The sequence below is a fragment of the Cynocephalus volans genome, chromosome 4 (genome assembly GCF_027409185.1).
Source record: "Cynocephalus volans isolate mCynVol1 chromosome 4, mCynVol1.pri, whole genome shotgun sequence".
Lineage (NCBI taxonomy): Eukaryota > Metazoa > Chordata > Mammalia > Dermoptera > Cynocephalidae > Cynocephalus > Cynocephalus volans.
The window spans coordinates 107,823,605-107,837,554 of NC_084463.1; the positions used below are offsets into that span (position 1 = coordinate 107,823,605).

The window sequence follows — 13,950 nt, forward strand, 5'->3', positions numbered from 1 at the left end:
TCCTGGGGCCACTGGGACTTGATTCAATCTGAGATTGAATCTGTTCTCCCCGCTGGTCTGGCAGGTTTTGAGCATCGAGAGATCATCCCTCACTGTGATTATCATTAAAAAGATCAAAATTCTCTAATATCATGTTATGGCTTTGGGTTGGCATTTGGAGGTTATCTGCAGGATCTGGGTGGCCTTTCAGGCCATCATATAGTGACTTGAGGCTGACTTGGGAAAGAACTTGATACTGAGAGAGAGCAGGCCTAGATTCTAGGTCTGGGTCTGGCTCTAACCTGTGATTCTGGGCAAGCTGGTTAGTATCAGATTCGACTACATATAATAAAAACCAAAACTAACAAACCATAAAAGAACAATAAATGAAATGGAAATCTATTTCTCTCTTATATACAAGAGGTCCAGAGGAAGGAAGTCTAGGGTATTGTGTTGGCTCCATGATCAATAGAAACCTAGACTTCTGTCTTCCTGCTTCATCATCCTGCTGTGGCTTTTTTCCTGAAGTCACCTTGTTGTGCAATACAAATGCTAAGCTCTGACCATCACATATCTTCCAGGCCATAAAAAAGTAGAAAGGGGCAAGAGCCAAAAGGACACACAGTCCTTTTTTAAAGATTCTCTTTGAAGTCTCATGCAACACTGCTATTTACATTCCATTTAGTTAAGAGAGCTTAGTCACATGGACATGGCTAGTTGCAGGGGAGGGTGGGAAATGTATTCTGTTTATGGGTGTTAATGTTCCCAACTAAAAACCAGGGTTCTGTTTGCAAGGAAGAAGAGGAGAGGATTCCTGGAGGCGACTGGCCATCATTCTGCCACTTACACCCTCCTCCATTCCCTCACTCCCCCTCACTGACTTCTCTATTCACCCCATTCATCTTTGCTCACTGACTCACTCTCTTACTTATCCACTAAGTCCTTTTCTCAAAAATAATTTGTACACGTGAGTAACGAGGGTCAAATGCCATAATAGATTCAGAAAATACAGATGTGAAGAAGAAACCTCCCTTCCCTTGTATAACTTATGGGCCATAAGAGAAATGGAAGACGGAAGACGGTGCATAAACTAATTATTAAAGTGCGCAACCGTAAGCATCCCCATCCATGTAAAGTGCTACAGGAGCACAGAGGAGAGCAGTCCATGTTGTGCTTAGGGGAGACTGTCTATGAAGCATTCCTTCTTCCTGCTCTCAGTAAATGTAGAGAACTGAGCCCCTGGGAATAAGAATGCCTAGAAGCAGGTGACAGTTGCTTAAGAAGGGCACCTGGGTCCCAGGCAGAGAACTTTCCTCCATTCTCCTGGTGCAGGCAGCTCTGTTCCCTGCAAAACCATCCTGAGAGACCAAGACAGGAGCCTTGCCTGTGTGGGCACCTCTGCCATGGATAGTCAGGTGAGTCTGGTTGGAGTAAATGTGTGGTGCAGGTGTCAAGAGGCAGGAGGCCTCACACCCAGGCCTAAGGGCAAGAGACATCTCCTTTGTTGGAGATGGTGCAGGAGGGAGAAGGGTAAGACAGTGTTTATGGACTGATTCTAATCATCAGGGTATCTGGGTGTATTCAAGCAGAGCCTGGGGCCCACTAATTTTCAGGTCCCTGAGGTCATCTCTGCCCCTGGGCCATAGGAGCTAAGACAGACTCTTTCTTTCCTGGACACAAAATTAATCCCTAAGGGAGCCGCGTAGGACCTATGAGCCATTTGAGAAGTAGCTAGGGGACTGATACCTCACCTCTTCAGCTCGTGGTGAATTTTCAAAGTAATCCATCTGTGGCCTTATTAAATTGTCTGGGCCTGTCATGAGCAGCGGCAGTTAGGGCAGTTGTAATAAACTTTTGTACCCTCGTAAGTCATTGCTGGCTTTAATTCTTATTTGTAATTGGGAGTGTCAAAGAGTGTCAAAGCTCTGTTCTTCTCAGGAAACAGGAAGTGGGAAAGCAGTAAGGATGAGGAGTGTGATGCAGGGCTGAGAGCTGAGCCCTGGTTCATGCACAAGCAGTGTGGGCTCAATGACTTTGGCAGTTAGTATCCCCTATCCCCGGTGGGTGATGTGCACGGACCCTGTGTGGCAGCAGTGCATGCACGTGTTACGTGATGGAGAGTGTAGAAAATGGACCTGGGAGGCTTCCTCCACTGCTGTACGACACTGGTCACCTGGGAGGTATTTCTTAAAACTTGAGCACTCGGCGTTTTGCAAATCTGTGTTCGACAATTACGTAAGTGAGAAATAAATGTCTTTAGGGTTCAATTGCTGAAACTTGGGAGTCATTTGTTACAGTACCTAGAATTACTTCAGCTGATACAGTGGTTGTTTCTCAACTGTTGCAGTAGATCTAAGGAAATGAAATGCCTGTGCCCCTTCTATGGAGGGCACACCAACGGAAGCCGCCCCTTCCCTGTCGCTTCTTGTCTCTTTGAAGTACCTGCCCAGGACTCCAGATCCATCCCGAGAGGGGAAGTGATGGCTTCCCTTTTAAAAATAAATGTGTAACTGGCAGAACTGGGGCAATGGAACCAGATGAGATGAAAAGCAGAGTTGGAGAGGCTAGCTGTGCCTTGCTCTTAGCTGTAAGGATGGAGGGAACAATGGACAGAGCCGTTGGAAGCATTCACTCTGGAGCTGGATGGACTCGAATTGCTGTGCTGCCATCTATTAGTTGTATGTCTTCCCCCTCTGAATCTCAGTGTTCTCATCTGTAAAGTGGCCATAAGAGCACCTCCTCATGAGGGTGGTGGTGAGGATTCAGCAGTCTAATCCACGTGAAACACAGCACTGTGGCTGCACATAATAAGTGCTCAGTAAAGTTCTCCGTTACTATCATTATGTGTATATCCCACATTCTGAGGGGCTGCTGTGTGTCCTCATGAGACTTTTCTCACACAAAGGAAGGCTGGGAACCCCCCAGCCCTGCACCCAGTAAGCTATCATCTCAGATTGGGGGGAGGGGTCTTTCAGGACTTGCTGGACCTAGATGCACATAAATAAGTTGTGTCTCTTTTCCTCTTTTCCTTGGCTTTAAAGATAAGTTGCTGTTGTACTAAGAACCTTTTAAATTTCTGCTTTAAAAGAAAAACAACAATTAAATCCCAGTCCTCTTGATAAGTGTGTGTGTGTATGTGTACACATGAACATGTGCGTATGAAAGAGAGAGGGAGAAATGAATATGGGGGAGTTGGGATTTAGTGTGAACGGGAGCTGGCCTGGCAGAAGCTTTTCACTGCTGGGGACCTAGGGAGCAGGTGAGGACTGAACACTGAGCCCTGCAGAAATCTGGCAGCCTGCTTATGGCTGCATTCAATATACCCTGACCTTGCCAGGGCAGGTGGCAGATGGAGTCTTCAATGCCAGTGAGTTCAAAAATCCATTTCTCTCTCAGGGATTCTGGATGGCTTCATTGCACACTCAAAGGTCAGCCAATACTGCTCCCTTTACTCTCCATGATGTCAAAGGCTTGGAAAGCTGGGCAAACCTCCCCCAGATCAGGCTGCCAGGGACTTGGAGATAGCAGCATCCCCTCCATGGGGCCTCCGGAGATGGCAGCACTCTAAGGGATCCCTCACCACAGAACCCTCCGTACAACCAAAAGAAGATAGTGCTTCCTGGCCTTATTCCAGCACTTGTGCCACCCTCCTGAAGGTCAGGCTGACCCACATCATGACCTTCAGGGAGACTATTAGTAAATAGTTCCAGGTTTTTGTTGCTTCCCTGTGTAGTGCTATATAATATCTGTATTAACAAGTAGTAAACTTGATTTGATGGGAAGACCAGACACAGACACATTTGGTTAAATCAAATTTTGCTTTTCTAAAAGAGATAGAAGAGATAATCCAATCAGAATATACAGTAAAGAGCAGCAACATTATCCAGATTGATGGAGGTGCAAGATTGTAACCCCCAAAGTCCTACTCAAGGTGTGTTCAGTCATTGATAAGTCTTCCTCTCTCCAAGCTCAGCCTTTGTACATACATGTACATATGACTGAAAAGATTCTGCATGCATCTGGCTGGCTGTCTGCTGGGACCACCTCATTGAGCCTGCTACCCCTCTTCAACTCAGGGTTATACAATTCCAGCATAACTAGGGGGCAGTTATGGTACAGTACGTCCTGGCATGAACAGAGTCCTCACCACTTTCAGCCTCCTTAAGGCTGTAAATTTAGAGCTATAGGACTAAAGCAAACATCATTTACCCAGACCTGTCTTGGTGTTACACGAGCAGCCCCTTTAAACCATCTCTAGATATTATCTATCAAGCACCCAATAGAGCCTACCTGAAGTCTTCAAGGTCCACAGGATCTCAGGAGAAAGCATCTGATTGCCCTGGTTGGGTTAGTTGTCCATCCCTGGTCCATTTTGCTATAGACCTGAAGTCGTGGAAATGTGACCCGGTGCTCATTCCAGCAGGAGTTTTGGGAGTAGATTTCTTAAGAAGGGTCCTTGCAGGACAGGGAAATTGACTAAAATGAACACGACTGCTTCTCCAGAGATTTTGAAGTTAAAGGAGTGAGAGGCTTTAGCACTCTGGGCAATTGATATTCCCAACAGATTTAGGAAACAAGAGTGATTCTCCAGGAAGGATGGGATGTGGAAAGACACATCGGTGCTGCAGGAGACTCTTCATGCCCGTAGAGTTACGTGGTTATCTCTGCATTATTCCTCTAGCCCACATTTGCCTTCAGCTTCCCCCTTAATCCTCAGTTGAACTTGGGGGTTCAAGCCTGAGAGGTCAAACCAGAACCTTTCCTCCTCTCCTCTCCCTATCTCTTCTGCTAAAAACCCTCTACTTCCTCTTCCTATCTGATGGAAACTTCCTTTGTATCATAGCATGATTCCTCTCTACCTAAGACTTATGTTCACATCTCCAAGGTTTTCTCTAACCATGTAAAAGAACCGTTTGGAATTTAGAAGTATCCCTTTTCTTTCAACAAGGCTTGGTTTTAAGACTTGTTTCTTGGGGGACTAGCTGATCATTGACCATGTATCAATTGCCCTTGGCTTGCAGGAGTATTAATTGCCCTTGGCTTGCCCTTGGCATTGATTCAATGCATGGGACAACATAATTTACAGACAAGGAAAATAAAATACTATTCCTGTTACATAGATATTGAGTTAGTAATTGATGAATGAATGAATCAATGAATGAGACATATAGTGAAACAAATTGGGTTTCTTTAGTTCTAAAGTTCCAGAACGCCCCATTCAGTGGAGTATAAAGTAGAAGTCAGTTCAGGGCAAGATATAAAAGATATTGAGAATAAATTTGCAGATGGCTGTTGGAGATGGTCCTTATTAAGGTCCAAGCTTTGATTACCTTTTCTCCATTTAAGAGGACATGAGAAGAGTTCGTTTTCTCCCTTGGTTCCCATGAACTGCCATCTGATGACAGTGGCTTTGTATTTTTTTTCTTTTCTTTTCTTTTTTTTGACTGGTAAGGGGATCGCAACCCTCGGCATGGTGTGGTCCGCACCATACTCAGCCAGTGAGTGCACCGGCCATACCTATATAGGATCCAAACCCACAGCCTTGGTGCTACCAGCGCCACACTCTCCTGAGTGAGCCACGGGGCTGGCCCTTGTATTTTGAGTGCAATCGAGAAATATTCAGAACAACTGAGGCCCCTTAGTAGCTTAGGAAGGTCCCTCTGGAGCTGAGATGGGTGGCCAGGTGCTAGAGTATTTCAGTATCCCCTTTCATAAGAGAGAAGAAGCATACAGGGATCCCAGTGGTAAATGGCAGACAGTTGCACCCTGAGTGAGTGCTGATAAGGAGGTAACAAGGAATTTTCTCACCAGGAAGGCATTTCGGCAGCAATTTTATACAAGGTAATGATTTGCTTCACCTACCCGTGAAGATAAAGAAGAGAAAAATAGTGGGAAAGGTGGTTTTTTGGACAAAATGAAGGACTTATTTCTGAGGGTATTCTTTTTTTACACCAAAAAACCCTATTTTTAATGGTGAGATGTAGCATGCCAGTATCTATAAACACCTGCAGGGCCACTGAAGCAAAACTGATTGAAAAGAACATAAAAGTGTGCTACATGTTTGGGATCTGAAAAACATTAACAAACCTATTAGGATCTGTGCCAGTTGATATAAGGGCCAGAATGTGGTTTGGACAAGCAGGCACGGCTAGTGTAAATGGGGCGTTGTATTTCCAGCTGGTGGAGGGTATGGTCAGCAAACAAAGCCAAGACCATTTGGACTTTTCCAAGCAAGCCTTCTTTCTTGTATTGAATTATCAGTAGGAAAAAAAAGGGATGCTAAGAGTTTTCTCGTCTTCGGCTGGGATGAGTGACTTTTTTGAAGGTCTGTAGAGATAATAATTATAAAAAACATGGGGACACTTAGGGTAAACACTGGAGATATAAAAGATAACAACAATGTAGTAGAAAATAACATATCTGCCTAAACAGAAAGTCAACTTCATCTTGACTCTCCTCTCATTCACAAACGACCTTGCTCCCGCAGTCACTGCCCTGGAGCATCCCAGCTACCCACTTGAATAGTTATTAAGTGGGAAGGTGAATGACAATGGGCTGTCTCCGTCTCCAGGAATGGCATTCAGAGGTGACTGCTAACATGACTGGCTGATTTTTCCCTTCAGATGAAAATGAACCAGAATGGTTTATGCCACATTCTGAAAGAACAACACCCCCTCCTGATATTCCCATGGGGAAGAGGACTATCCCTTGCCTGGGGAAGGGGCCCAGGGCAAAGGTGGAGCACCCTGGCAGTAAACATCCAGGAAGGCCACTGCTCCTGGATATGAGTCTTTCAGTAGAAAAGCCTGTCAAATGCTGCCAGCCTATCATCATCAGAACAGCCTGTTGATTGCAAAGCTGAGTTTATTGCTTTCTGTGGTGATGGAAGGGGAAGGGCAGGGTATGATTTATTGCAGTTTTGGAGTCTGGTTTAAGGTGGGTCTTTCAGTGCAGCAAAAGGATGTGGTGGGTATGTGGGAGCTTGGTTAGGATTTGGGCAAGGGTCATGATATAATAGTTTATGTGGACACAACAAAGTAAGGATTTTGAGCCTGGGATTCAAAGAATCTTGGGGTGTAGACTGTTCATGCTTTCTAAGGAACAGTCTTTTGGGAAGTCCCAGGAATGACAAATAATGTTATCTGCAACTTTTATCTTTCTTGGCAAGAGTCTCTTGGAATAGTAAAGTTATGTTAATGAAGACAATAGAACGGTAAAGTCAATGTAGTTAATATAGAGTCTACTTTGTAGATAGTAAAGTGTGTTGGGGTAGATGGTTTTAGTTCTCACACCCCAGGAACAAAAAGCAGAAGAGCTCATGAAGGATCCTGCCCAGGCCTGTGAGTACACACACACTGACAGCATGAACGTTACTTGCCTCCCCAGCATCAAGCCCTTTTTCTGATGGTCCTGATTTCTGATTGGTAATTCTAGGGATCCTGGATTCATGATGATATGGATGACTTAGTCTCAAGCTAAAGTGGCCAAGCCAACCATGGAGCTTAGCACTACATAAGCTGATTCAGTCATAGAGTACTGTAGAAGATTGGGTGTGAATGCTTGGACAAAGATGCTGTCTTTTTTGTTGCATGTAAACAAAGGAATATATACCCTAAGAGCAGCTCTGGTTTCTTTGGACCTCAATAGAGGAGTGAGGCTACGGGAGAGGCCAAGCCCATGGGTGGCAGAACAGAGTAAAAAGAAACCAGACCCTCATGTGCATGGTTGAGCTGCTGGATCAAGCCTCTCCTGAACACATGTTACTTCTTTATGGCTATGTAAGCATGTAAATTCCTTTTGGTGTGTAAGCAACGTTAGGTGAGATTTCTGTTACTTGAGACAGACAATATCTTATCTGAGACAGAGGTCAACACCCACCCTGCCCAGACGGTGTTCTCTTGGAGTGAAGAGAACCATTCCCAAAAGTGCCATGAGATCAGCTCTTCTGTCTTGCTCACTGTGGTATGTTCCATACCCAACAAAGTGCATGGCACAGAGTAGACTCTCAATAAAGTTTTCCTACTGAAACAAGTTATTGACATTTGGTTAATTAACTTGTGTATTGAAACAGTCATGGCCAAAAGAGAGACATTTTGCTGTCAATGACACACAAATACTGTATATACTTAAGGGGAAAACTGCTAGCCTTTTGTGTTTATATGTTACTTTCCAGAGGGAAATTCAAATCCTGCAAGGAGTGGAAGTTTTCCTTTTTATAATTGCTCCCTTCAGTTGATAAAGGCACAGTTCCTGGGAGTGAAGATCATATGTCCCTCCTCATTAGTGTCTCCTGTGATGTAGTGCGATTCATTTGTTTAGAATGAAAATGAAAATCTGTACTCTTTTAACGACAATGTTTTAACAACCCTAACATTATCTTTTATTTCTATATTATTTATTTTAAGTAAAGCTCAGGTGTATGTTTAAAGTCTTCAGTCAGTAGTGGTAGAATTACATATTATCTCCCATTTTAAATAAAATTCAAGACACAAAATGCGATGACACTGCTAATTGAAATGCTTAAAATAGAGTTTTCTAAAAAGCAAGAGGAGCTTTACAAATCATTTAGCAATTACATACTGCAATCTTACCTTTCAGTTATATAGTATACTGTAGTAAGTTGTACTCAGATTGTCAGCAAAGAAGCAGTTATGAATGAGGCAAGAAAAGTACAGGGTGACTTTTTCCTACATAGCTGAGGATCTGAACAGTGCATGCTAGGATACTTTGCATATTGATAGTAATTGTCCAGATTGATAAAGTTTACTATAGAAAGATCATAAAACCAATCAAGGAAGTAAATACCATACAAATGGATTAAGATTGATTTAAAATAAAAAAATGTAAATGTTCTGGGTTTTTCTTCTTGTTATTAACACTAAGTGAAGTTTCTGACAGTGGCATGAAGACGTGGATCCACAGAAATCCACAGCTGTTTGTGCTTTTCGCTGGGCCTTGTCTGCATTCTCCCTCTGCTGTGGTCTGAGTGCTTGTGTCCTCAAAACTCACATGTTGAAACCTAATCCTGAATGTGGTGGTATTAAGAGGTGGGAAATGATTAGGTCTTGAGGTCTGCCCTCATGAATGGAATTAGTGCCCTAATAAAAGAGGCTCCAGGGAGCTTTTCCCCCTTCCACCACATAAGGATGCAGCAAGAGGCGCCATCCATGAGTCAGAGAACATCCAGAACCGTGAACAATCAACTTTGTTGTTTATAAATTACCCAGTCTAAGGTATTTTGTTATAGCATCCTGAAAGGACTAAGACACCCTCCTTGTTGACTAGTGTCAAGGGCATACCAAGAAATAAGGCTGCGTAGGAGCAGGCAGCACCTACTCGGGAAGACAGGAATTGGCCCACAGAGTCCATACATAAGATATCAAGGCTGAGCATCAGGTGCTGTCATCCTAGTTCTGGAAGCTTTCATACAGGGGCCCTCCAGTGCCATTGATGGCCTCTAACAAAGGAACCAGCAGCCAGGCAGGGATTAGGATGGGCTTCTGGTTGGAGGGAGGGTCATGGTAGAGCTCTTCATGGAAAACTTTTAGGATCGAGATAGGATCCTGCTTTGAGGATCCTAGCCTGGCAGTCTGGGTTAACCTAGTGGCGGAGGTGAAGAGTGGGGCAGTTGGACTTGCTTTAGCACACAAAGTCCAGAATGAGTCAACAGCCAAGGCCCCTTGGCTATGGAAGATTGTATCACAGGACCCCAAAGCATGGCAGGGCAGCCACAGGAGGGCAGATCTGCTTCTCTATTTTAAGCCCGTTGGGTGATGTCATCATTGTATTCATGGGTGAGTAGTTGGGGGGTGACAGAATCTGATCTTTCACTTGCATTTAAAATTTTGTGTTTCTTAAAGTTGCAGAATGTCCACTCCCAGGATTAGGGCTAATGCCTCTTATCCTACTGCTTATAAATAATGTGGCACTTCCACTGCTTTTCAGGTATGGAACCAAGGTATCATGTGAATGTGCAACTAAATCTTATATCAGGAATGAGGATCTGGGGATCTTTGCAGAGAAAGAAATAAAATTCAGAGAAACCCTACACTCTCAGGGTAACAAGGAGAAATCAGGGATACTGCCATCAGTCAATCACACAGTTTAAGTCCAGGGAGAATCTAAGCATCACTCACTGTGCACCATCAGCTCCAGCCTTCTGTTTCTCCCACATGTCAGTGGCATGAAAGTGTTAATAGCAAAGTCCTTGAAAAAGCTGCTCTCTATTACAGAGAAATCTCTTTTAGCTCCAATTGCTGCTGCCTGAGAAGGTGCTTAAAAGCAAGAGAGAGAATAATAGCGAAGAAAAGGACTTTTGAATCACATGGGAGTCTTCGAGGACTACTCAGCCCAGAAGATATTCCTCTTACTGCTTCAAGCCAATAATTCTCTAAAGCCCCCAAGCACAGATGTAGCTTCCTTCACTGTCTTTACAGATTGTGTTTGAATTCATGGGAGCCCAGGAGACTTTCCTGCTGAGTATGAACTTTCCTCTGTAGCAGGAACTAGGGGCAGAATTAATAATAGCAATAACACTGGAAATACAGTGGCTGAGCCCTGTGTTGTAGTTGAGGTGGACGGTCTCTGAACTTTAAAAGAGAGTCCTTGAGCAATTGCAGACAAAGACTAGCATGACTCCTTGATTAGAAAATCAGGGGCAAATACCAAAAGAGGACTCCATGAGACAAGGAATAATGGGGAACCAGAACTATGAAAGAAGAAATAGATGTGGACCAGATTCGGGGCCTCACCCATTCCCATCCTAAGAGAGGAGGGCTTGGAAGTTAAGGACTGAGCCCCCTTCACCATCACCACCCCTTCCATCCTCAGAGAACATTAGGGAATCTCTGTTTTAAAGGCTCTGTGCTGCTGAGAGGGATGTGCTTGCTGAATAGCTATTGAGTAGGGTGGGTGGGAGGTTGTTGCATAAGGTTCCTTCCAGGTGGTTGAAGAAGCTTTCCTACTGTTTGGAAGAGAGAGAAGTGTGGAGCAGAGGCCAGCCACAGGGATAGGAATTTGGTTGTGCTGGGGGAGGGGAAGTTGGGGACAATATCTTCAGCAGAATTTATAAGGATTCGCATTGGGCTGTAAAAAGAGAGCTTGCTGAGTCTGGCCCCAGACTGGAAGGTCCATGTGCTCCAACATGATGCTAAATTATTTGTAACTGCTGTTTAAATGTGTGTGTGTGTGTATGTGTGTGTGTGTGTATGTAAAAATTTACGTTAGTTCTTAGCAAACTTAAGCATATATGTAAAAGCTTAAAATAATTGTTTAATACAATGGTGTCCAGTTTTTTTGTTTGTTTGTTTGTTTGCTTTTTGCTGAACTCTTCCCAGAAGTCAAATGTAATTTGGAAACCGTGTAAAGCAGATAAATGCAAGAGCCACTGTGATAGAAGCAGATGAAAAGCAAGGAGAGCAAAAGCATTTAATCAAAGAGGAAGGCATGACCCAGTTAAACCTCCTGATGGACTGCGGTGGTAGTATTACTGGTATCTAACAGGAAAAGGGGCCTCATGCCAGTTCTGCCACTTAGATCTGCTGAGCTTGAGCAAATTTATTAATCTCTCTAAGGATTCATTACCTCCTCCATAAAATAAGAATATCAGTACCTAGTTTTAAATACCTGTTGTAATGATCGAGTGATGTAGCACACATGTATGAAAGCACCTAGTGTAGTCTCTGCAGTGAAAGATGCTCAACAATTGTCTCCTTTTTGTGGCCAATTAAAACCTTGGGAAAATATAACTCCACGCAGGCTTTTCCGTAGCTGATTTTTGATGGTGCTGTTACAATGCTCAAATAAGGGCAACTTTTCGAGAGATATTCCAAGTTTTTCTTTTCTCTGTCTCGGGAATTTCCAGTGTTTCATGGAGACTTTAATGTCAAGAATGTAAGTAGCACAGTATTTCAATAAGTTTCCAGTTACATATGGAGTAGAGCAGTGTGCCTCAAATGTTCTTGGCTATGATTCACATTAAGAAATGCACTTTACGTTATGACACACACATAGATATAAAACTGAATCATAACCAACCACACACATTTTTAGAGCCAATTGGGGTGCTTTTTCTCCGAAAGACCAAAATTCTGGACTTCTCATCACATGTTGGCCAGGAATTGACACCTTCCCTTGGTGTGAGCTTCTCTGTACAGGATTCTGCATGCCTGAGTTTGCATTGCCACATTTACATGAGCACAAATAAATTATTTTTACCACAAATATTTAACCTTTTAGTTTGGAGCTGTGCTTAGCCTTATAATGCCAGGCTGCATAGAGACACAGACTGTCTTTATAATTGAAAGAAAATGTTGTGTAAAGCCACAGAAGGAAGGAAGAGGCCATTCTAGTTGAAGGTGTGTGGCATGCTGTGGCAGAGGTGACTGGCTCCACACCGACTCCTTCACTCCTGCTGGGTGACAGGTACTACACTAAGTGCTGCAGGCACAGGGGTGGAGACAAGTACCTTCAAGGAGTCTGGCAGTGGAATCTGATAGGAAATTGCTCCAGTGTAATATTGTAAATTACATAATTGGCATTTTCAAAATTTGTATGGGAGCATAGATGAGAGAGTTCCTAACCCCGACAGGGGTGAAGGTAGTGACCAGAGACACACACTGACCTGGCTCATGCAAGCTTTTGGAAATTAGAAGGAATCCTCCCATTGCACAGAGGAAAAGGACTTTTGAGAGGAAAGATCAACACATTCAAAGGCATGAAGGTGTGAAAGAGGAGGGCGGTGCCTGGGACACCAAGTTCAGATGACTGAAAGGTGGAGTACCCAGGGGATGGAAATGAGGCCAGACAGGGAGGGAAAGGCTTGTTCAGCCACGATAAGGGGTTTGGACTTTCTGCTGGGGCAATAAGGTTAGCTCTGGAGTGATTTTAAGAAGAGCTGCAGCAAGCCTACATCGATGTTTTAAAAGAATTGTGCTGACCATCTGGAGAGCTGTGGATGAGAGAGGATGAGGCTGGAGGCAGAGATCAAGATGAGCTGTGCCCTCCTGGCCTGACATGGACAGAAGTAGGGGATGGGTGGGAGAGAATGGACTTGTGAAGGTTTATGAGCTAAAACCGAATGAGAGGTCAAGAAGAGGGAGCAGTTCAGATGATAGCCAGGCCTCTGTGTTGGCCAGATGGATGGTCCTGCTGCTTGCTGAGCTGCAGAATGGTAGAGAAGGGGCAGGATGTTTGGAGTAAGGGTTGAGGGAAGCGGGGAGCTGACAAGGAGTTTCAGCATGTTCCAAGAGCAATGGAATTTGACAAAATGCACAATTCACACATTACCTTCTTCATAAAGATAGTTCTAAAAGACATGTTGAGTTCACAACTAAATTTCTTAGATTTTAACCATCTCTCTATACACAGAGACACACACACAAACACACACACACAAATTGCTCCTATCTCCTACCCTTTCTTAGCTGACAGCCAGTCAGATTCTTTTCTGGGCCTACGGCCACATGAACGATGGCAGATTTGTTCACCTGGGTTTTTCAAAGAAAATCCAACACAAAGAAATGACAAATGTTTGAGGTGATGGCTATCTCAATAAACCTGATTTGATAATTACACATTTTATACATATATCAAAATATCACAGGTACCCCATAAATATGTACAATTATTATGTATTAATCAAAAATAAATAAACTTTTGAAAATGCTTGTGCCCGTAATCTGCTGACAAAACACTAGTTAGCCTGAATTATAAGCCACAGATCCACTGGGGAAAAGCATGTCAGAAAGTTTCTAGCTTTACTGAGAAAAGCTTTCCTCAGATTAAGGGAGGTTGCAGTCTTTCCCACATTGCCCAAATGTCAGTACTAGAGGGCTGTAGACTCAGCTGTGACCTCATATGAAGAGAAGGGACCTGGATTCAGACAGGTGCATTCTTTGTCTTGCAGCCCTCTCCCTGCTGAGGCCTGGAGTGAGGACTGGAAAAAAAAAAAATTCTGGAACACAGCCAGCA

The 13,950-nt window shown here is 43.7% G+C and overlaps 1 protein-coding gene across 1 annotated transcript in view; it reads left to right on the forward strand.

The window, feature by feature from the left end:
* The window catches only part of SYT9 (synaptotagmin 9), a 170,976-nt gene that overhangs the window by 129,784 nt on the left and 27,242 nt on the right, over positions 1-13,950 (forward strand). The window lies entirely within an intron of this gene.